Source organism: Eretmochelys imbricata, chromosome 5 (assembly GCF_965152235.1).
Source record: "Eretmochelys imbricata isolate rEreImb1 chromosome 5, rEreImb1.hap1, whole genome shotgun sequence".
NCBI lineage: Eukaryota > Metazoa > Chordata > Testudines > Cheloniidae > Eretmochelys > Eretmochelys imbricata.
Genome location: NC_135576.1, coordinates 136,236,034 through 136,257,005, shown reverse-complemented (window position 1 = coordinate 136,257,005; position 20,972 = coordinate 136,236,034). Strand labels below are relative to the sequence as shown.

At 48.5% G+C, this 20,972-nt stretch overlaps 1 protein-coding gene and 1 non-coding gene across 3 annotated transcripts in view; one reads left to right on the top strand and one right to left on the bottom strand.

The window, feature by feature from the left end:
* LOC144265359 (class I histocompatibility antigen, F10 alpha chain-like) overlaps nucleotides 1-20,972 on the top strand; it is a 594,986-nt gene that overhangs the window by 132,948 nt on the left and 441,066 nt on the right. The gene's annotated exons all lie outside the window — the stretch shown is intronic.
* Nucleotides 8,845-8,918, bottom strand: TRNAV-AAC (transfer RNA valine (anticodon AAC)). The gene has a single exon. It is a non-coding gene; the product is annotated as a tRNA-Val (tRNA).

Sequence of the window (20,972 nt, the reverse complement as noted above, 5' to 3'; positions counted from 1 at the left end):
CTAGGCAAAACCTTAAGTTACAAAAAGACACACAAACAGAAATCTACATTCCATTCAGCACAGCTTATTTTCTCAGCCATTTAAAGAAATCAGAATCTAACACATATCTAGCTAGATTACTTACTAAGTTCTAAGACTCCATTCCTGTTCTGTCCCCGGCAAAAGCATCACACAGACAGAGAGAGCCTTTGTTTCTCTCCCCCCTCCAGCTTTGAAAGTATCTTGTCTCCTCATTGGTCATTTTGGTCAGGTGCCAGCGAGGTTATCCTAGCTTCTTAACCCTTTACAGGTGAAAGGGTTTTTCCTCTGGCCAGGAGGGATTTTAAAGGTGTTTACCCTTCCCTTTATATTTATGACACGCCCCCCAAATCACAGATAGGGTGAAATGCTGGCTGGGATTTCTTCCTGGAGCTCTAGGAGAAAACAGAGTTAATAACTCACACGCACCTCTAAATATACTACCAAGTATATAAAGACTAACAGTATTTTCCACATCTCAAGGACGATTTTAACCAGTTGATTCTGGGAAACTTTCACAGGAGAGTGCATCAGCCACTTTGTTAGAAATTCCTGAGATGTGTTGGATGTCGAAATCAAAATCTTGAAGAGCTAAACTCTACCGAATAAGTTTTTTGTTATTTCCCGTGGCGGTATGAAGCCACTGTAGCGCAGCATGGTTAGTTTGCAGGTGGAAATGCCGTCCCCAAATGTATGGGCGTAGCTTTTCCAGAGCGTAGACAATGGCATAACATTCTTTTTCACAGACTGACCAGTTGCTTTCCCTCTCAGACAGCTTCTTGCTGAGAAACACTACAGGGTGGAATTCTTGATCCAGTCCTTCCTGCATTAAAACTGCTCCCACACCCTGCTCGGACGCATCTGTGGTTACTAGGAACGGTTTGTCAAAGTCTGGGGCCTTTAGCACAGGGTCAGACATGAGTGTCGATTTAAGCTGGTTAAAGGCCTTCTGACACTCTTTGGTCCACTGAATGGCATTTGGCTGTTTCTTTTTGGTTAGATCTGTCAGTGGGGTGGCGATTTGGCTGTATTGCGGTACAAATCGCCTGTAATAACCGACCAAGCCTAAGAAGGATTGAAGCTGTTTCTTTGACTTTGGGACAGGCCACTTTTGGATAGCATCCACTTTGGCCTGTAGGGGGCTGATAGTTCCTTGATCCACCTGGTGTCCAAGGTAAGTCGCTCTGTTTGTTTAGGCCTATTTGACACTTCTTAGCCTTAACAGTTAGTCCTGCCTCCCTTATGCGCTCGAAGACTTTTTGTAGATGCTCCAGGTGTCCTGCCCAGGAATCTGAAAATATGGCCATATCATCAAGGTAGGCGACTGCATATTCTCCTAATCCTGCTAGGAGACCATCTAGAAGTCTTTGGAAGGTGGCGGGTGCATTCTGCAGCCCAAAAGGGAGTACATTAAATTCATACAGCCCGACATGTGTGGTGAAGGCTGACCTTTCCTTGGCGGATTCATCTAGCAGTACCTGAGTACCCCTTGGTTAAGTCCAAGGTAGAGATGAACTGGGCCCGTCCCAGTTTCTCTAATAGTTCATCTGTGCATGGCATTGGATAGTTGTCTGGGCGAGTTACAGCATTTAGCTTACGGTAGTCCACACAAAAACGTATTTCCCCATCTGGTTTGGGAACTAGAACCACTGGAGATGCCCATGCACTGCCAGAAGGGCGGATTACACCCATCTGTAGCATGTCCTGGATCTCCCGTTCTATAGCAGTTTTGGCTTGAGGAGACACCCGGTGAGGTTGGACTTTAATTGGGTGAGCATTACCTGTGTCAATGGAGTGGTATGCCCGTTCAGTCAGTCCTGGGGTGGCTGAGAACGTTGGCGCGTAGCTAGTGCACAGCTCCTGGATCTGCTGTCGCTGCATACGCCCAAGGGTCATGGAGAGGTTCACCTCTTCCACACCACCAGCACTTTTCCCTTCATAGTAGACACCTTCAGGCCACTCAGCGTCATCTCCTCCCTGGGCTGTAAACTGACAAACCTTTAAGTCTCTGGAATAAAAGGGCTTTAGAGAATTAATATGGTACACCTTAGGCTTTCGGTTGGAGGTTTGGAATGCTATGAGATAATTAACAGCTCCCAGGTGCTCCTGGACCATGAATGGCCCTTCCCAAGACGCTTCCATTTTATGGGACTGGGGCACCTTTATAGAATCATAGAATATCAGGGTTGGAAGGGACTTCAGGAGGTCATCTAGTCCAACCCCTGCTCAAAGGAGGACCAATCCCAACTAAATCATCCCAACCAGGGCTTTGTCAAGTCTGACCTTAAAAACTTCTAGGGAAGGAGATTCTACCACCTCCCTAGGTAACGCATTCCAGTGTTTCACCACCCTCCTAGTAAAAAAGTTTTTCCTAATATCCATCCTAAATCTCCCTCAATTCAACTTGAGATCATTACTCCTTGTCCTGTCACCTGGTACCACTGAGAACAGTCTAGAGCCATCCTCTTTAGAACCCCTTTTCAGGTAGTTGAAAGCAGCTATCAAATCCCCTCTCATTCTTCTCTTCCGCAGACTAAACAATCCCAGTTCCCTCAGCCTCTCCTCATAAGTCATGTGTTCCAGTCCCCTAATCATTTTTGTTGCCCTCCATTTGTCTCTTTCCAATTTTTACACATCCTTCTTGTAGTGTGGGGCCCAAAACTGGACACAGTACTCCAGATGGGGCCTCACCAGTGTCAAATAGAGGGGAACGATCACATCCCTCGATCTGTTGGCAATGCCCCTACTTATACATCCCAAAATGCCATTGGCCTTCTTGGCTACAGGGGCACACTGTTTCCTCATATCCAGCTTCTCGTCCACTGTAACCCCTAGGTCCTTTTCTGCAGAACAGCTGCCTAGCCATTCGGTCCCTAGTCTGTAGTGGTGCATGGGATTCTTCCATCCTAAGTGCAGAACTCTGCACTTGTCCTTGTTGAACCTCATCAGATTTCTTTTGGCCCAATCCTCCAATTTGTCTAGGTCCCTCTGTATCCTATCCCTACCCTCCAGCGTATGTACCTCTCCTCCCAGTTTAGTGTCATCTGCAAACTTGCTGAGGGTGCAATCCACACCATCCTCCAGACCATCATGGTCTTAAGAACTGCTTCATTTGTATTAGGAAGGACAAATCTTCTGGAGATTTAACACTTGCTCCCGATATACAGGCATCCCAATGTTTCACAATGTGGTAGGCATGTCGGGTAAATGACACATCTAGTTCCCACCTTAGGGCTCTGAACCGCTGACGGGAATGCTCGGGGGTTAGCCCAATTCTGACTCTCACCTTGGTTTTAAACAGTTCATACTTGTTCATGTGTTCCTTAGGCATTTCAGCCACCACCTCATCTAAGGGTCCACTGAGCTGCGGCCTCAGCTCTACCATGTATTGGTCTGTAGAGATGCTGTACCCGAGGCAGGCCCTTTCGAAGTTTTCTAAGAAGGCCTCGGTATCATCGCCTGCCTTGTAGGTGGGGAACTTTCTGGGATGGGAAGTGGTACCTGGAGAAGGATTGCTAGGGTTTGTTGGTATATTCTGCTGAGCCTTTGCCTTCTCCATCTCCAGTGCATGCTTCCTCTCTTTTTCCTTCTCCTCCAGTTCCATATGTCTGAGTTCCACCCGTCTTTCATGTTCCTTTTATCTTTCCTCAGCCTCAAATCTGGCTAATTCCAGCTTCTGTTGAACAGTACAGTCTGTCATCCTAACCTCTCTGTTTTGAACTAACTTTACACCCGAGAGTTAGAAAGAAAACAAAAAAAAAAACTTGGCTTGTAAAATTTTGCTGTGCTGTCCGGATACCTATGTTCTCTGATAGTGATTGTCAGCCTACAGAAAAATCCTTAAAAAAAAACAAAAACACTAACACCTTTGTCTCCAAGTAAATAGGCAGAAAACCCCTCTAGTTGCTCTTAGGAAAAAAAAACTTCTTCAGGTCTGTGAAGACTTATGAATTTCCCTGCAGGAGGTCAACTATCCTACCTTTAGGTAGAGAAAACTCCAGCTCACAAAAGACAATCCCCTTTTGTCTCTGCTCTGGCCCCAAAGCAGAGAAAAAAAAAACCCTCTAATTGCTTTCAGTGTAAAGCCTGCTTTCCAGCAGCCCAAAGGAAAAAAAATATTTCCTTTTAAAATCTGTGTTTCTGGTTCAAAAAAATCTCAAATTGATCTCAAAATAATTTCAAGTTAATCCCACCGCTCTGCCACCATGTCAAGGTTCCTTCCCCACTCTGAATTCTAAGGTACAGATGTGGGGACCTGCATGAAAACCTCCTAAGCTTATTTTTACCACCTTAGATTAAAACTTCCCCAAGGTGCAAACTATTTTCCTTTTTCCCTTGGACTTTTTATTGCTGCCACTACCAAGCATCTAACAGATATATAACCAGGAAAGAGCCCGCTTGGAAATGTCTTTCCCCCCAGAATCCTCCCCAAACCCTACGCCCCCTTTCCTGGGGAAGGCTTGATAAAAATCCTCACCAATTTACATAGGTGAACACAGACCCAACCCCTTGGATCTTAAGAACAATGAAAAAAGCAATCAGATTCTTCAAAGAAGAATTTTAATACAAGAAAAAGTAAAAGAATCACCTCTGTAAAATCAGGATGGTAAATACCTTACAGGGTAATCAGATTCAAAACATAGAGAATCCCTCTAGGCAAAACCTTAAGTTACAAAAAGACACAAAAACAGGAATCTACATTCCATTCAGCACAACTTATTTTCTCAGCCATTTAAAAAAATCAGAATCTAACGCATATCTAGCTAGATTACTTACTAAGTTCTAAGACTCCATTCCTGTTCTGTCCCCGGCAAAAGCATCACACAGACAGAGAGAGCCTTTGTTTCTCCCCCACTCCAGCTTTTGAAAGTATCTTGTCTCCTCATTGGTCATTTTGGTCAGGTGCCAGCAAGGTTATCCTAGCTTCTTAACCCCTTACAGGGTTTTTCCTCTGGCCAGGAGGGATTTTAAAGGTGTTTACCCTTCCCTTTATATTTATGACAGGCTACAACCCAGTTCCTCAGATGCATGGAGTGGAAATTACAGTAAGCAGGTATAAATATATAATACATGAAAAGACGGCAGTTACCTGACCAAGTGGAGGACCAGTGCTAAGGAGGCCAATTCAATCGGGGTGGATGTGGCCCACTCCCAACAGTTGAGGAGAAGGTGTGAATACCAAGAGAGGGAAAATTACTTTTTGTAGTGAGCCAGTCACTCCCAGTCTCTATTCAGACCCAGCCTGATAGTGTCAATTTTGCAAATGAATTCCAGCTTTTTTCTAAGTCAGCCATAAAATGTTGGCGTACTGTGGGGCCATGCAGGTACCCATAGCAGTGCCGCTGACTTGAAGGTATAAATCAGCCCCAAATCTGAAATGGGTATGGGTGAGGAGAAAGTCACAAAGCTCAGCCACCAGCACACATGGTGGCTAAGCTTTGTGACTTTGTCCTCACCCACAACCAGTTTAGAACAACACTTCATCGGCTCTCGTCCCCAAGTGCCCTCCTCTACTTATGCTACAGTGATGACATCTTTATTATCTGGACCCACAGGAAGGAGGCCCTTGAAGAATTCCACTAGAACTTCAACAATATCCACCCCACCATCAACCTCAATCTGGACCAGTCCACACAAGAGATCCACTTCCTGGACACTACAGTGCTAATAAGTGATGATCACATAAACACCACCCTATACTGGAAACCTACTGACCACCATACTTACCTACATGCCTCCAGCTTTCATCCAGGACACACCACATGATCCATTGTCTACAGCCAAGCCCTAAGATACAACCACATTTGCTCCAATTCCTCAGACAGAGACAAACATCTACAGGATCTCTATCAAGCATTCTTAAAACTACAACACCCACCCAGGGAAAAGAAGAAACAGATTGACAGAGCCAGACGGGTACCCATAAATCACCTACTACAGGACAGGCCCAACAAGGAAAATAACACAACGCCACTAGCCATCACCTACAGCCCCCAGCTAAACCTCTCCAGTGCATTATCAAGGATCTACAACCTATCCTGGAAGACGATCTCTCACTCACAGACCTTGGAAGGCAGGCCAGTCCTCACTTACAGGCATGATGCCCACATTCTCCAGCCACTCTTCTGTTGTTTCTTCTCACTTCCTCCTGGCCACTGTGGTCTGCCTGCCTGCCTCTTTCCTCCTGTGTTAGCTCCCTGTCATTAGCAGTCAGCAAAAGAGCAAAAGCCGTCTCTCACTGTGCCTTAGGGTATGTCTACACTGCACAGTTGTTGACAAAACTTTTCTCTTGTGCGGGTACTTAAAAAAGCCCCCCCGCGAAAGACAAACATTTTGCCTACGCAAGCGGCAGTGTGAACGCAGCTTTGTCGGCAGGAACACTCTCCTGCCGACAAAGCTTATGCCACTTGCAGGGCTGGAAGAATTTTGTCAGCAAAAGTGCCAACAAAATTATGCAAAAGAGCGTTCAAACCCACTGACTTTTAGCGACAAGGACACAGCCTTGTTGCTAAAAGCTGCGTGGTGTAGACAAGCCCTTAGTGGGTCACAACTGAGAATACTCAATTCAGGGAAAAGTGCTGAGAAATGGGGCAGGCACACCCAAAAAGCAGTGGTCATTCTCTGATAAGACATACCAAACCAGCAACAAAAGTAAACTTCTGTTTCACCACACTGGCTAACAAGAAGTCAGAAAAGCAGTCTCCTTAGGCATTCCAGTCCTTTTATTGCCACCAAAAACACTGAACTTGCTGATGAGTGGTTATTTGAAGCCAATTTCATCAAACGCAAGGGTTCTTCAGATCCTAAAGGACCAGCCACATACCCAGGTCGATATACAACACAGATCTTAGCCCAGTAATCATGCTGTTGCCAATCCTTTAGTATCTAAAATCTAAAGGTTTACTGAGAAGGAAGGAAGGAAGGAAAAAGAAAGAAAGAAAGAAAGAAAGAAAGAAAGAAAGAAAGAAAAAGAAAGAAAGAAAGGCTAGAGTTAAAATTCGCTAAAGGAATCAAAGACACACAATAATTGCAAAGTCTTTGGAGCAGGCTTGTGGCAGTGATGGAATAAGCTCTTGGCTTATAAGGTCCCTGGTTGCTTCTGAATCACTGGAAGCAGGGTCGTCCTTCCTCGTATGCAAACTACACAGCTGCGGGCTGCTCCAGTGGCCAGCCCGATCCCCTGGCTGGCTAAGCTGGCCCCTCGTGGCCAGAAAAGCTGCCCCCGCTCCCGTCCCGCACCCACTCCACCCCTTCCCCTAAGCCCCCGCCCCACCTCCATTCCACCCCTTCCCCCCCAACCCCCCTCCCCTGAGCTATGCATCCTGTGGGACTGCAGCAGGGGTCGGGCCCGCCCTGCAATCACTGGGCAGCAGGAAGTGGAACAACCTGGCCCCAGCCTGCTCCTCTCTGCCGGCTCCCAGCAGCGCCACTGGTGAGTGCTGGGGGCAGTTCCCCTCCTACCCCCCCAAGCCCCAAGGCTGGGAGCCAGGGGAACAGAGCAGAGCGGGCTGTGTCTGGGTCACTCCACTTCCCACTGCCCCGTGAGTGCGGGGGAGGGCACCCCCTCCGCGGAGGCCTGGGGATGCCCCCCCTGTGGAACCCTGGGGCCAGCCTCCCCCCCCCACCCCCCCATGGGCACCACAATCTCTTGGGATGGCCCTTACTGGAAGGTCCTCAGTCCTTTGGTTAGACTGCTCCCATTAGTATAAGGTCATAGTCAAACAGTTTAAGCAGGAAAGGGGTCAAATGGAGATGTTTCCAGGGCCTTTTATAGCTTCTGCCATGTGCATGGAAACCTCCATTGTTTCAGACAAAGCCCTCAGCAGAAACAGTGGAAAATTACAGGTAACAAGATGGTGTTTGGAGTCCCATGGGCAAGTCCCACGTCCACGGATGATTTTGCTTAGTCACAGCAGCAGCCATGACCTGGACTCCAGATGGAACGTTCACAGAAAAGTCCACTGGGTGTAGATCGGCGTCTCCCATGGTCCACTGGGAGTTCAGTGTTCCCTGGTGAGCCATTTAACTTGAATAGTCACTTCAAGATGTGCAGGCTAAATACCTTGTGGGTGCTACTCAGATGCAAACATATTTGAAATCCAGGTATAGAGCCACAGTGCATAGCTTCAAATGCAAAAACGATCCAGGCATATCAATAGCACAAACATATTCAGCAAATCATAGCTTTTCTAACGACACCGTACTTGCCACACCTGTATAAGATTGGTTGCAATTCTATAACAGTGGTGGCAACAATCATGTCCATGATCATATTTTAATCAGATAATGTCACACGGTGCTCCCCAGGCCTTCAGCTACGCAGGGTCTCGAATCCACAGGCTCGGCCTCTTTGGCACTATGGTCTGGCCAGCTGCACCAGGCAGCCCCTGGGAAGCACCGCAATGTGTTCTGCCAGCGTCGGCTCAGATGCGGAAAAAGGCATGTGAAAGTCCATCAACCGTGACAAGGAGCGTGAGGAGCGGATCTCTGCCTTTCCACATCATCTCACCTTTGGCAACTTTCTGTTGGGGACAAAGGGGGCAAGAAGAGAGCCCTGCCATAAGCATCTTCTCCTACAAGTGGGGAAGGCAACTGGCCAGGGACATACGTCCCTTTCAGCCCCCAGGTGAAGGAACTAGCTGAGAGAGGGGAGGGAAGGAGGTGACCAGCGCCTATTCCCTGCAGGCTGGCCTTGTGCACGCTGGACCCTCCTCCACCAGGACTCTTGCCTGCTCCCTGTAAGCTGCTCGGCCTGTTTCTCTTTTGGCCTCCCTGCCCATAGCAGTCAGCTCAAGGAAGACACACCACTTCCCTAGGACTGTCAAGTGGCCGGCATGGGGCTTGAGCCCACAACCTTGGTGTTGTTAGCACCACGCTCTAACCAACTGAGCTAGCCAGCCCACAGGAAACAGCCTGACAAGCGGCCCTTTCGGAAAGGAGCCACGGGCAGCTGCAGGGACCTTGTGGCCTCTGGAACGAGATGGGAGGGGGGGTGAGGGCAGCTGCTCACCTGTGGGGGAATTAGCTCAAGTGGTAGAGTGCTTGCTTTGCACGTGAGAGGTAGTGGGATTGATGCCCATGTTCTCCAGGGCAGGGGTGTCCTTATCCTTTCTTTTCAAAGGCATTGCCAGCCAGGGGCCTAAGTCCCTCCTGTGGCCCCCTACTTGGCCTCCCAAAAAGCCAGCCCTGGCAGGCAGAAACTACTTGCCCCAGCCCTCATTCGCCTGGCAGTGGAGGAGCACTGGAGAGACAGGCTCCAGGGGGGTGGAGTTTGCTCAACTGGAAAAGTGCTGGCTTCACATGTGAGAAGTAGTGGGATCGCTCCCCATGTTCTCCAGTCTGCTCTCTTGGGGTGAGGGATTGGTCCCTTTCTTGCTGACCTAAGGCTACAGCGCCAGCCCTCTGCCCCTCCTCCATGCTCCTCTGCACAAAGCTGATTGGCTAGGAGGGAGTGCCTCTCAAGGACACATACTCTTCTGATTAAGGTATTTTAGTGCTTGTGGACCCAGATTATATTACATTGATTTTGCCTCTTTTCAGAAATGACTTGGGGTTGGGTTTTTAATGGTATCAGGCACCGGAGGAGGCAGAGAGGGGCCTCGTGCAGTTGTCAAAGAGGGTTAGGCACCAGGGGTAGATGCACAAAAAGATTTAGATGCCCAGCTGCTACTTTCATTTTAGGTACCTGAATCTGACATTTCGATGCCACTGACCCTCAGCTTGCCCCCCCAACCCCACCCCCAAGCTGTTCCTTAACTCAGGTGTCTAAAGATCCTGTGAACCTAAATTTCTTTCACTTAAATCTGCCAAGTGCCTACAAATCTGCTACTGGGGATGCTCCCAGCTGCTCCCTGTGGCTCTTGTCTGAGCCAGGGCATTCAATTCCATTGAAACCTTCTCTCCTGCAAGGGCAATGGTCACACTGAGGGGACGTGGCCACCTGCATCCCTGACAGTGAGACATTCGCTTTCCTTTTTCTTTAGGGTGCTGCTGTTGTTCCATGGAAGGTCAGGGATGGAATAAAACCTGTTCATTCTTGCTGGGAAACAAAAAATCAGGGGACACTAATTTTTAGGATTGATTAAACAAACTTTAGATTTGAATTAATATCATAAAAAATCATTCCCGATTCCTTCAAATAACACCATCACACGAAATAAGACTTGAGACAAACCTTGTTAGCAAAGGCAAATTTCCAAAACAATGCTCACAACATTATTCATTTCTACTCCACCCCCACAGGAGGTGTAGGCATTTCCCATTGAACTGCTTTGCATCCACCTTCCCATTAGAAATGTTGCTACTGGATATTCCCAGACTTGGAAAACTATGAAGTGGAGAATTTGAATAGCAAATTTGGCCTGGTCCTTGTATCTGCTAACAACAACTTCTCCACTGCAGAGTCACCACAGCACTGGAGCCTGAGGAGACAAATTAGAGCCAACTGGTATAAAGGTTTTCTGGCTGCTGATTGGTCATTTAAAACTACCTTCCTATCAGGTAAAACTCCACGTTCTCACGCTGCAGGATCTTTTCACACTGCATGGAGCAGAGTGTGTGGATGGGCGGTTTGTGGGTGAACTGTTCCGTTTTCTCTCTTCATTCACACAGATCTGAGATTCTGCACTCCTTGGCCTGACTTGGAAATGCCCCGTCATGGAAACTTCAGAGTGAAAACCCCTTCCCAAAATCACATCCTCTTACTAAGCTGTGAGGACAGGAACCTTCAGGGTGAAAAAACCGAGACTGAGGAGGAAAAGTGACAGCTCATTAAAGATTTGACTCTGTTAAAATGAATGGAGAATATTTTGTCTGGGAACAAATTCAAGAAAAACTCAGCCTGTTGTCAGAAAGGGGATTCAAACCTATTTTGGCTAAGGACGTCTCCAACATCAATATATTGCCAGGCACGGCTCAACTATTTTGAACAGAAGAAAGGAAGCCACCTCAGTATGTAACAAAGTTAGAGTCTGATTCCTCCAGAGGGAGAAGGAGTTCCTTTTTCTGTCCTTCAGAACCAGCCCTCTTCCTTGGATTGCACTTTGCTGGGGATCTGGATAGGGGAAAGGAGCTTCTGAGGATTAATTTAACACCATAGTTTGTTTTTATTCATTGATTTTAAAGGCAGGCTAAATCTCTATGAACATCTGGTCTGAGCTGCTGCATAACAGTCCAGAGGATTTTACCCAGAGAGTCCTACATGGACCCCAACACTGTATGGTTGAACTAAGACAGATCACTCAGAAAGTCATCATGTTTGGATGTAAAGATATGAAATGGTACAGGGATGGGGAGGAAACTGGCCCATGTTTCAAGCTTAAACTCTGCAATTTCTACATCTAAGCATAAAACTCAGGTCTGCACTGGCCACAAATTAAGCCCAGGGCTACTGTATGGGAGACAAGAATTCTCCCACAGAACCAGAAAGTGTGCAAAATATAACAAAGTGACCTGTGCACAATAGACCCTGCCCGCTGCCAAAACCACTCTGCCGCAGGGCACAGGAGTGTGGCTGACACTCTCAGGAGCTCTCTGCTTCTGGTCAGAATGCTTTGGGAATTAAGTCATTAATGATATAGAGATTGATGGGTTCAAGTTACATGATGTGCCCTGTGGCTTTAAGGGATTGGAGAAATGCTGAAGAGGTTAAAGGATGCAGAACTAGGTAGCTGGGTGTGGTCCCTCAAAGTTGTTGTGCTCTAGTGAGACTGAGCAGTTGTGGGGATTGTGCAAGCTGTGGTGTTTACATGCAAATATAAAATTGAATGAAACCCCATTTTTAAAACCACCAGTGTCTGGGAATGGAAGAGAAGCTCTTTGAAATAAGTGTCTCCTTCACACTCTCCAAGATCACTGGCTCCAAGGCTATATTCCCTCAGGGAGCTCGGTGGTAGAGTATTTGACAGCAGATCAAGAGGTCTCTGGTTCAAATCCAGGTGCTCTCTTAAACGTTCTCTATTTTAATTGAAATATATTTTCATATCCATCTCCTGTGTCCTGGAGTTTCGCTGAATGGGGATGTGAAATGAATTTAATCATTCAACATTTTTCTTGTTAAAATGTACAAACAGCGAGCAAACCTGTCCAGCTGAAATCAGTTCCTGTCCTTTGAGGCTCTAGTTTGTTTTCATCGATTAAACAAAGCTAAGTTTCAGTGCGGGAGCCGTGTTAGTCTGTTTCAGCAAAAACAAAGAGGAGTCCTGTGGCAACTTAAAGACTAACAAATCTGACAAAGTGGGTTCTAGCCCATGAAAGCTTATGCCCAAATCAATTTGTTAGTCTTTAAGGTGCCACAGGACTCTGTTTGGTCAAACAAAGATAGAATATGAATGTACATGTGCAGGCCCCTGTTCTCCACGAGCTCGGCTGTGCAGAAGAAAAAGAACCATGTCCAGGTGGGGCTCAGGAGTTCACAGAGATCACCAGCACCTTGACTCCTTCACAGTCAGCCAGCAGTAGCTGGGCCCCAGGACAAGGCACAAGAACCAGCCAGTGGCTCTAAGCAGGAAAATAGCCCCCAAGAAGCTGGCTAGAGCTGCCAGGATCCCCAGAAAGGCCACCATGCCCATGTCCAGGAATAGTCCTAAGAAAGTGTTGGCTGCAGCAGGGACAAAAAAAGGCAGAATAAAGCCCCACAAGCGTCACTGCTGAGTAACAAGAAGGGTTTCTTCAGGTATGTTAGTAACAAGAAGAAGGTCAAGGAAAGTGTGGGCCCCTTACTGAATGGGGGAGGCTACCTAGGGACAGAGGATGTGGAAAAAGCTAATGTACTCAATGTTTTTTTTGCCTCTATCTTCACGAACAAGGTCAGCTCCCAGACTACTGCACTGGGCAGCACTGCATGGAGAGGAAGTGACCAGCCCTCTGTGGAGAAAGAAGTGGTTTGGGACTATTTAGAAAAGCTGGATGAGCACAAGTCCATGGGGCCAGATGCGCTGCATCCAAGAGTGCTGAAGGAGTTGCAGAGCCATTGGCCATTATCTTTGAAAACTCATGGCAATCGGGGGAGGTCCCGAATGACTGGAAAAAGGCTAACGTAGTGCCCATCTTTAAAAAAGGGAAGAAGGAGGATCCGGGGAACTACAGACCAATCAGCCTCACGTCAGTCCCTGGAAAAATCATGGAGCAGGTCCTCAAGGAATCAATTCTGAAGCACTTAGAGAAGAGGAAAGTGATCAGAAACAGTCAGCATGGATACACCAAGGGCAAATCATGCCTGACTAACCTAATTGCCTTCTGTGATGAGATAACTGGCTCTGGATGAGGGAAAAGCACTGGACGTGTTATTCCTTGACTTTAGCAAAGCTTTTGATACAGTCTCCCACAGTATTCTTGCCAGCAGGTAAAAGAAGTATGGGCTGGATGAATGGACTATAAAGTGGATAGAAAGCTGGCTAGATCGTCGGGCTCAAAGGGTAATGATCAATGTCTCCATGTCTAGTTGGCAGCCGGTATCAGCAAGTTTGCAGTTGACACTAAACTGGAAGGAGTGGTAGATACACTGGAGGGTAGGGATAGGATACAGAGGGACCTAGACAAATTAGAGGACTGGGCCAAAAGAAATCTGATGAGGTTCAACAAGGAGAAGTGCAGAGTCCTGCACTTAGGACGGAAGAATGCCATGCACCGCTACAGACTAGAGACCAAGTGGGTAGGCAGCTGTTCTGCAGAAAAGGACCTAGTGGTTACAGTGGACGAGAAGCTGGATATGAGTCAGCAGTGTGCCCTTGTTGCCAAAGAAAGCTAATGGCATTTTGGGATGTATAAGTAGGGGCATTGCTAGCAGATCGAGGGTCGTGATTGTTCCCCTCTATTCGACATTGGTGAGGCCTCATCTGGAGTACTGTGTCCTGTTTTGGGCCCCAAACTACAAGGTTGTGGAAAAATTGGAAAGCATCCAGCGGAGGGCAACAAAAATGTTAGGGGACTGGAACACATGATTTATGAGGAGAGGCTGAGGGAACTGGGATTGTTTAGTCTGCGGAAGAGAAGAATGAGGGGGGATTTGATAGCTGCTTTCAACTACCTGAAAGGGGGTTCCAAAGAGGGTGGATCTAGACTGTTCTCAGTGGTAGCTGATGACAGAACAAGGAGTAATGGTCTCAAGTTGCAGTGGGGGAGGTTTTGGTTGGATATTAGGAAAAACTTTTTCAGTAGGAGGGTGGTGAAACACTGGAATGCGTTACCTAGGGAGGTGGTGGAATCTCCTTCCTTTGTGGTTTTTTAGGTCAGGCTTGACAAAGCCCTGGCTGGGATGATTTAGTTGGGGATTTGTCCTGCTTTGAGCAGGGGGTTGGACTAGATGACCTACTGAGTTCCCTCCAACCCTGATATTCTATGATTCTAAGGTGATCAAGAGCCCACCTAAAAGCTAGACAGGAGAGAGCAAGGCTAAAACCAGGCCCAAAGCCAGGGCTAAGAAGGCGGCCCCGTGAAAGAAGTGATTTCCATGGGGATGACTCCTGCTCCCCAAATGCTCTTTTAAGACTCCCAGAAAGAGTCAGATCCCACAGGACAAACAGCCCCCACGGAGAGCAAAGTAAGGTGGTGGCAATGACGGGTGTTTGTGAGGAGGGTGTTTCTCTTACATAGGGGAAGTGTTATGTTTTGCAAAGCACCTTCCAGATGAATGCGGCAGTGACAGGAGATCTGCCCATAGCTCCTATGTGAGTTTCTGATCTGCTTCTGCTGTCTAAGAGGGACACACTATTTGAGGCATAGCTATGCAGCACATCTGTGATGATGACAGGTTACAAATGCTGGGTGCAGTGACAGATGAGATCAGGGGAGGTTCTGGAAGGGGAATAGCAGTGCCACACAGGGTCATAATACTCAGACAGGGGCCTCACTTTCACTTCCCCTTTGTTTTCCATCACTCATTCCCTAACAGACCGTCCACACACACACAGAGTCACAACCCTCTCCGTGTCCCACACACACTCCATTGGCTACAACCTCTCTGTGACTCCCCCAGATGGGGGCTTGTCTCTGCATTGCCCCAGCAGGGAAGGAGAGAGGCTGAAGGAGGAAAAGAAACAGGTGGGGCTAGACAGGAGTGGAAGAGATACTTCCAGGGCCGGCTCTAGGTTTTTTGCCACCCCAAGTGGAGTGACACCAAAGCAAAAACAAAAAGGGGGGGGCGGAATGCTGCCCCTTGAAAAGTGCTGCCCCAAGCCCGTGCTTGGTTTGCTGGGTGTAAATCACCTAGAGCTGGCCCTGGACACTTCCTCCTCCTCCTCCTCCTCCTCTTCTTAAGAGACACCTTAAGCTCACCCTTGAGAAGTTCCAGCCCTAGGTGATTTAAACCAGCCACCTTCCCATTAACAGCTGGTGGCAGGAACCAGCTTTATTACTGAAGGATGGCCACCTGTTCCTGCCTTCCTGGGGACTTTAACATGGATTTTGTGCTGTTCACTCAACCCTCCCCACCCCAAATCCATCCTGGAGACAAGGAGGCCAGCACTTCAATGTGTGCTCCAGGGGTGCAAGGGGCTAGCGCATGGCCCTGATAGAGCAGGGCTGAGGGGAGGGATGCTGAGGTTGTGAGTTTAAGCTTTACCTGAAGCACTGTCTGTGGAAAATACAATTCCCGCTCAGAAGACACTGAGAAAGGGAGACATCAAGGTCAGTCCCCTTCACTTGTTACTTTGTCTGCAGCAGCGGTTCTCAACCTATTTGCCATTGTGGGCCACCTATGCAGCTCTCTGTGTGTTACGTGGGCCGCATCCACACAATCTATATACTATGTGTATGTCTCTGAGGATGTCACGTGGGCTGCACCTGTGCTGATTGGGCCGCAAGCGGCCCGTGGGCCCCAGGCTGAGAACCCAGAGTGCCGGGCAGCATCGACAGTTCTGTGATACTCTGCTGACCACCAACCCCCTGTTCACCATGGCTCAAGGAGAGTCTAGAGCACGGCCCATCCTGTGAGTCTTGACCCCCTGGCCTCCCCTCCATCTACTCCTGGGGGAATTCTGCCCCACTGTGAACCTCAGTTCCCTGTAAGCAGTGTGGCCGCAGCCTATTTAGCGCCATGCAGCCACTCAGGAAACCCGCCAAGCCGGGACCTGCTGCGGCTGGGGGGGGATGCCCGACCCCGACCCCAACCCCAACTTAGCCCTGGACTTGCTGCAGCCGCCCCCCTGATGCCCTTCCCTCCACCCCCGGCCCTGCCCACATTCCCTCAAGTCCCCACCCCGCCTATTCCTGCCCTTGGTCCACCCCATCCCACCTCCTCCCCTGAGAGCTCCGAGTCCCCGCTCCTCCCCCTCCTTCCTGGAGCTGTTCTTGGTGGGCGGGAGGGGGAGGAGTTGGCAGTGGGGCCCCCAGCAAGTGAGAGGCACTGGGGGCCAGAGGGAGCTTGGCTGTCTTGGTGTCTCTGAGCAGCACCCAGTAATTCTTCTCTGTGGGTGCTCCAGCCCTGGGGCAACCCTCCCCAGGCCCTAACTCAGCCCCGGACCTGCCACGGCAGGGAGAGGCACCTCTCCCCCCCACCGCCCCTGGCCCAGGTGCTGCTGTGGAGAGAGAGAGCTGGGGAGAGTCCTCTCTCCCCGCTGTAGCCCCAGAGCACCCTCCTGTACCCGAAACCCCTTATCCCCAGCCCCACCCCAGAGCCTGCACCCCCAGCCGGAGCCCTCACACCTTGCCCCAAACCCTCTGCCCCGGTCCTGAGACCCCTCCCACATCTAAACACCTCGGTCCCACCCCCACCACATGCATTTTGTGTGACACATCACCTCCATCTGGGGGCACATAAAATTCTTCCTGCACATGTGTGGGCAAAATTGGAGGGACCCTGCTTCAGACGGGCCAGGTTCATGTGCTGCACAGAATGTGTTTTCTCTGCAGAAAACACGTCCTGCCGGAAATGTGCTGCAGCTCTACCATTAGCCACCAGCCGCTGGTGCTGCATCAGAGCAGGGAGCAGCCGTGCTCAAGCCCACATGGTTTCTGCTGCAGAGAGGGAAGAGAAGAGGCTGGGGTCCTCACAGTGCCCCTGCCTTTCGGGCCAGGTCAGCAGGCATATGGGAGTTGGACACTGTGGGGCCCATGAGGCTGTTGTGAGTCACAGACTGGGGTTCAACAGAACTAGTGGAGGGGACATGTTTGGATATAGATACTCAGGCCTGTCTGTAAAGGCCTACACTTTAAGAATTTAGGTGCATTTGTAAGCAGTGTCAGGCTGAGCTCCACCCTGACATCTGGTGGTGAGGTGTGGCAAGTTGTGGAAAAGAACTTCAGGAGCTGATCTCATTTGCATAGATGCACCCACCCTGCCTAGAATGAGGCCATAGCTGCCCAAATGGTCACTTTGGCTGCTGTGGGATCCCCAGTGTCTCTGTTATTGGGGCAGGAAGAATAAATTGTTATTACCCTGATTATGGGAACTGTGCTTGGAACTGTACTTGGCCTTTTGTTATGATGGGGGGACTCGCCATCAACTAAGTAGCACTCGCTAGGCAAGGGTCATGGGTTCCAAAACTCTGTGAATTGAGAGAGGCTGGGGATAAGTATTGATACTTGGTGGTATGGACCTCTTGGTGAGGGCCTTACATGCTAATTGCACTTCCTCCTCTCTCCACTGTGGAATGTCAGAGCTAATTTTGATTCTATTAGGAGTCTAGTTACAGGCTGCTGAGCTCACTTCGGGTTACTGGTGTACCAGCACTGAGGCTCCCCTAATACAAGCTGAATTCACTAAAGAGCTGAGCTGACTAAGAGCTAAAAGAACAGGAGGACTTGTGGCACCTTAGAGACTAACCAATTTATCTGAGCATAAGCTTTCGTGAGCTACAGCTCACTTCATCGGATGAAGTGAGCTGTAGCTCACGAAAGCTTATGCTCAGATAAATTGGTTAGCTCTAAGGTGCCACATGTACTCCTTTTCTTTTTGCGAATACAGACTAACACGGCTGTTACTCTGAAACCTGACTAAGAGCTGAAATCACTGAGTGTTGTGTTAAGTAGTGGGGGACCCTGAAGATATATTGTGGAGCAGTTTGCGGGACGGCTGGAGTGCTTTGTGGACAGGCTGGTGGAGCAGTTCGTGGGACGGCAGGAGCTGCTTATGGGCTGCAGAGTGGAGCCGAGCAAAGCAGTTCGTGGGCCGGCTGGTGGAGCGGAGCGAAGGCCTATGGAGCTGTGGGGTGGTCAGCTTCAGATCATGTAAGGTGCCCCTTACCTCTCTTTCCCCCCCCCCATCTCCACCCAGGTTGGGAGGTAAAGTCCTGCAGGTAAACTTTCGAACTCTGGGGCTGCCCTGACCAGGGACAGAGACTTTTGGGTCATTGGACTTTTGGGACTTTGGGTGATTTGGGGTTGCTGGACTCAAGAACCAAAGGGAAAGGACACGCCCCAATTTGCTTGGGTGGGTTTTTGCTCCTGGGTTGTGTTATGAATCCTGTTGGTGGTGTTTCCCCAACATAATGCCACATTGTTTCTCTCTGTTATTAAAAGGCTTTTTGCTACACTCAGATTATGTGCTTGCAAGAGGGGAAGTATCACCTCTTGGAGGCGCCCAGCGGGGTGGTATATATTTGTCCCACGGCACTGGGTGGGGGCTCGAACCGGTTTGCATTGTGTTATTGGAATGGATCCCCTAGATATTGAACCCGGCCCTTCTTGCTGCCAACTCTGGCGGGCAGAAGGGTTACATATTCTTATCACTTAGCTAGTTATAGAGGTATAAAACAAAGAATCAAAATCACAGACTGCCTGCTTATAGGCCTTCTCTCCTTAGGATAGTCTGAGCCCTTGTTCGTAGGCTGAGGCCTTTGGCTAAACAGCAGGGGCAGCCGTAAGCTGCAAAGCACATGGTCACAATCGAAACCAGTCACGTTGAAATAAGGTGCTATTGGGCTGTTAGAAAGGCCCCACAGTATGCCAACATTTTTATGGCTGATTTAGAACAACACTTCCTCAGCTCTCGTCCCCTAAAGCCCCTACTCTACTTGCGCTATATTGATGACATCTTCATCATCTGGACCCATGGAAAAGAAGCCCTTGAGGAATTCCACCATGATTTCAACAATTTCCATCCCACCACCAACCTCAGCCTGGTCCAGTCCACACAAGAGATCCACTTCCTGGACACTACAGTGCTAATAAACAATGGTCACATAAACACCACCCTATACTGGAAACCTACTGACCGCTATTCCTACCTGCATGCCTCCAGCTTTCACCCGGACCACACCACACGATCCATCGTCTACAGCCAAGCTCTGCGATACAACCGCATTTGCTCCAACCCCTCAGACAGAGACAAACACCTACAAGATCTCTGTCAAGCTTTCTTACAACTACAATACCCACCTGCAGAAGTAAAGAAACAGATTGATAGAGCCAGAAGAGTTCCCAGAAGTTACCTACTACAGGACAGGCCTAAGAAAGAAAATAACAGAACGCCACTAGCCGTCACCTTCAGCCCCCAACTAAAACCCCTCCAACGCATTATTAAGGATCTACAACCTATCCTAAAGGATGACCCAACACGCTCACAAATCTTGGGAGACAGGCCAGTCCTTGCCTACAGACAGCCCCGCAACCTGAAGCAAATACTCACCAACAACCACATACCACACAACAGAACCACTAACCCAGGAACTTATCCTTGCAACAAAGCCCGTTGCCAATTGTGCACACATATCTATTCAGGGGACACCATCACAGGGCCTAATAACATCAGCCACACTATCAGAGGCTCGTATACCTGCACATCCACCAATGTGATATATGCCATCATGTGCCAGCAATGCCCCTCTGCCATGTACATTGGTCAAACTGGACAGTCTCTACGTAAAAGAATAAATGGACACAAATCAGATGTCAAGAATTATAACATTCATAAACCAGTTGGAGAACACTTCAATCTCTCTGGTCACGCAATCACACACATGAAAGTCGCTATCTTAAAACAAAAAAACTTCAAATCCAGACTCCAGCGAGAAACTGCTGAATTGGAATTCATTTGCAAATTGGATACTATTAATTTAGGCTTAAATAGAGACTGGGAGTGGCTAAGTCATTATGCAAGGTAGCCTATTTCCTCTTGTTTTTTCCTACCCCCCCCCCTCCAGATGTTCTGGTTTAACTTGGATTTAAACTTGGAGAGTGGTCAGTTTGGATGAGCTATTACCAGCAGGAGAGTGAGTTTGTGTGTGTATGGGGGTGGGGGGGATGTGAGAACCTGGATTTGTGCTGGAAATGGCCCACCTTAATTATGCACATTGTAGGGAGAATGGTCACTTTGGATGAGCTATTACCAGCAGGATAGTGAGTTTGTGTGTGTGGTTTTTGGGAGGGGGGTGAGGGGGTGAGAGAACCTGGATTTGTGCAGGAAATGGCCCAACTTTATTATCATGCACATTGTGTAAAGAGTTGTCACTTTGGATGGGCTATCACCAGCAGGAGAGTGAATTTGTGGGGGGGCGGGGGAGGTGAGAAAACCTGGATTTGTGCTGGAAATGGCCCACCTGATGATCACTTTAGATAAGCTATTACCAGCAGGACAGTGGGGTGGGAGGAGGTATTGTTTCATATTCTCTGTGTATATATAAAGTCTGCTGCAGTTTCCACGGCATGCATCCGATGAAGTGAGCTGTAGCTCACGAAAGCTCATGCTCAAATAAATTGGTTAGTCTCTAAGGTGCCACAAGTACTCCTTTTCTTTCTGTCCTGATAGTGCCCATCACCGCCAGATAAAGAAACAGATCTTAAGATGGTTAAAGAAACTTAGTTTCATAGCATCCTGTCCGGCAAGAACTCACCTATCAATAGTTGTGATTGTGAAACCCCCACTTCTTGTTATTTTGTCTTTATGGTCCCCACTTCTCTATTGTTAATCTGTATGGTCTCTGTCTGGTTCTTTGATTGTTTCTGTCTGTTGTATAATTAATTTTGCTGGGTGTAAACCAATTAAAGGTGCTGGGATACAATTGGTTAGATAATCATGT